Source organism: Babylonia areolata, chromosome 19 (assembly GCF_041734735.1).
Source record: "Babylonia areolata isolate BAREFJ2019XMU chromosome 19, ASM4173473v1, whole genome shotgun sequence".
Classification (NCBI taxonomy): domain Eukaryota; kingdom Metazoa; phylum Mollusca; class Gastropoda; order Neogastropoda; family Buccinidae; genus Babylonia; species Babylonia areolata.
Window position 1 is genome coordinate 48,948,295 of NC_134894.1, and position 3,952 is coordinate 48,952,246.

Here is a 3,952-nt window from a genome sequence, read left to right on the forward strand (position 1 = left end):
TGTATTTGTGGAGAATCCGCCTATATACACAAATCATGTGCGAAGTTTGTCCATCCAACACTGTAACAGCAGCAGAAGCATTTGTAGTTGTTTAATAGTTGCGGTGGTGGTGTGACAAACAAATAACCGTGAAGCTTCTGAACAGTCCCTTCTTTGTTTCATAAAATAGTTTGGTATGACAGAGGAGACATTTGTCATGCTTTTCAAAAGCATGGTGCGACCAATCCTGGAGTATGGACATGCAGTCTGGCAGCCTTACCAGAAAACCCTCAGCGCCGAACTGGAAGACGTTCAGAGAAGGGCAACACGATTGCTGGCGTCAATGAAGGACAAATCATACCCAGAAAGACTGAGGGCCCTTTATCTACCATCACTGGAACACAGGCGTCTCAGAGGGGACATGATTGAGGTCTACAAATACCTGCACGCCTTCTACAATGTAGACAATCCCAAATTCGAGCTTGCCGACAATAGCAGAAGAGACCTCCGAGGCAACCCCTTCAAGCTGACGAAATCCAGATTTCGCCTGGATATCAGAGGCAACTTCTTCTCATACAGGGTAGTTGCCGGATGGAACAGCTTGCCAGACAGTGTTGTCACCGCCCCTTCCCTGAACTCCTTCAAGACAAGGCTAGACAAATATTGGGAGAACCATCCAGCTAGGTTCTCCCCTTCCTGTCTAGAGTAATGGACTCACAAACCAGTGACCAAACCACAAATGCGCAAAGTCGTAGGAACAACGAACAGGCAAATAAGCCTCAATCGTTGATCAAGTCAAGTCAAGTCAAGTCAAGTCAAGTCAAGTATGATTTGGTCAAGGTTCCACACCCAATTTACCAAAGAAGCCTACAATGGTTAAGAAATTCGAGGAATCACACTACTATATGTTGATTTTTTCCCAACACACACACATCAAAGTAATCATTAAAAGTGTGTTTATGTTTCAATCATCATATAACCACATACAAGTTTGCCTTGAAGGGAAATAAACATAAGTACCTGATCTATCATTAATGGTCTATGACTACATTTTTGCACTCAGTAAAATTTATTATATTGTCAGTAGCTCTTCGCTACTGATGGGCATCACACAACGTTTCCATTCTCCAAGTGTGGTTGCAACACAGCTTTATTCAACACAATAGAGGCGAAGCCTTCGATACTCATTCTTATGTACATTGATATTGTCTATGCTAAGTAATATTTTGTATGTCTGGGTTAAATACCATGAATCTTCTTCCTTTCAGTAACGACAAATTGCAAGTATCTTAACTGTTCTGACTGAGCAGGTATGTGTCATACATCTACATTCTTTAACTTCTTTGGTGGCTCTCATTTGAAGTTGGCTCTTAAATACCGCACTGCATCTCCATACTCTGTATGTGTGGCCGAACTAGGGCTTTGTTGTACAGTTTTGGAACCGAAATCTTTATCACTTGATCAAATGACATGTTTATCATACCTACGATTTGGTTAACTTAACAACTGTCTTCTGTATGTGTGGATCAAAGGATAAAGTCTCATTAATAAAAAAAAAAATACTCCCAGATCTTTTTCTTCCCTACAACCAGTAACAGGATGCATGCTATTTTTAACGTTCATTGTTCACAGGCTCACGTTTTGGATTTTTTTTCCCCCAGTATGTAGGACTTTACATTTTACCTTGTGGGTTACCACTTAAAAAAAACATCAGCTACTTGTGAGTAGGTGTTTCCAAGTCTTACTCTTTGTATTCTATATGTTGGAAAGGTTGTTGATTTTATCTAAACATGGAAATTAGCAGTAACTTCCTCCGAGTCCGTGACCTTCTTTGGGGTGGATCCGTCGCATGGGTCTTGTGATAATTCAGTGGGCTTGATTTGGAGCCTTAATCAGGAACTGACTGCTGGTGCCGGGTCTTTGCTGCTGTAGACCAGGATGTTGAGCCATACTCAGGTGGGGGGCCTAACTGCTCCCTGGTAGACGCACTTGAGTATCTTTTCGTTTGCTCCCCAGCCGTGGTTCCAGCTTTGCTTCAGCTTTCTGGATAAGTGGTCACCAGGTCTGTTTTTTGTCAAAAGTGACGCCCAGGTAGGTAGAGATATTGTGCCATCCTCTGGAGTAGAAGGCTGGAGTGTCATATGGGAACTGAAGTCACATCAGGACGAGATGGTGTTCGTCTTGTCTTGTCAGTCTTCCATATTTTCTCCGGGTCGATCCACCTGGCCGCCGGTCCTCCTATCCGCCACCCGGCCGGGGACCCGCCGGATTGGAGACTGATGGTCACCTGCCGTGGCCCCGCTACCGAGCCAAGGGTAGCCTGTCCCCTGATCATTTCATTGTCTTACTACTGATGTTTACAAGTGAGTCAAGCAGTGTGAACCGGCTGAAGATCCAGATATAACACTGATCTTGTTATTCAGCAAAGTAGCCCGAGGTCATGTTCCAGTTGTGAAGCTACTGCTCTAGCTGCATGAGTCAAACGGAACTGAAGGTGAAAATATCTTGTTCTTATTGAGATGAGAGCAAGTGGGTGAGTGGATGGCCGGCGGGGATTGAGTAGAGGCTCTTATCAGTGAGAGAATAGGGAACCGGGAAAGTCAGTTCTGAGGGGTGTGTGGGGGAGGAGGACGCGGGGAGGGGGGGAGGGACCTGAAGACTGACTCTGAGTAGGAAGAGGAATGGTTTGTGTAGTAGATATGGGAAAAGGAAGAATATTAAGTGCCGGTGCGTGTGTGTGTGTGTGTGTGTGTGTGTGTGTGTGTGTGTGTGTGTGTGTGTGTGTGTGTGATTCGGATTCAGATTCGGATTCAGATTCGGATTCGGATTCGGATTCGAATTCGGATGATTTATTCATCAGTATAGGCCATTGCCCCTCGTGAACTGGGGTCACGGTGCAGTATACAACATTATTAAGTGTACAAGGTGAAACAATCGTCAAAGGAATTATGATATCATATTGGTATTGAGAGAGACAACTGAGACAAATTCTCGAGGAGTAATAGATAAGAACTGGCGCTTTTTTTCATCCAGTCCCCGCCCTGAAACAGGGTCTACACTACACAAAACTGCATTATATATGTCATTGCATGCACTACACAATGCTACTTAAAGACGGTCATAGAATGCGAATACTATCCTACATAAAGGCATAAGCAGTGGTAAAAATAACACTCACACACACACACACACACACACACACACACACACACACACACACACACACACACACACACACACACACACACACCGTGACACACACACACACACACACACACACACACACACACACACACACACACACACACACACACACACACACACACACACAGGCACAAGCATTGTATTAATAATCGACATATAAAAAAAAACCAAAAACAAAAACAAACCTAGAACACACACACACACTCTCTCTCTCTCTCTCTCTCTCTCTCTCTCTCTCTCTCTCTCTCTCTCTCTCTCTCTCTCTCTCGCACACGTACACTTACACACACATAGCACACTGATCAAGTTGTCACAGTGATGTTAAACTGAAAAAAATACTATACTAATGTGAATATAAAACAGTAAGTCTAATAAAAATACACATAGCAAAAACAGGGAGGTGGGGGTTGGGGGGGGGGGTGCTCATTGCCAAAGGAAGCATAATTCAACATATAAAATAGTACGAGAATAAAAAAAAATGTCACAGGTGAACGAGAGAGAGAGAAAGAGAGAAAGAGAAGTGTGTGTGTGTGTGTGTGTGTGTGTGTGTGTGTGTGTGTGTGTGTGTGTGTGTGTGTGTGTGTGTGTGTGTGTGTGTGTGTGTGTTTACACTTTAATTTATAAATTTATAAATTAATTTATAAATACTTTCTTAATTCACTCAGCTTTTGCTTGTGTAGTAGATATGGGAAAGGAAGAATATTAAATGCCGGTGTGTGTGTGTGTGTGTGTGTGTGTGTGTGTGTGTGTGTGTGTGTGTGTGAGAGAG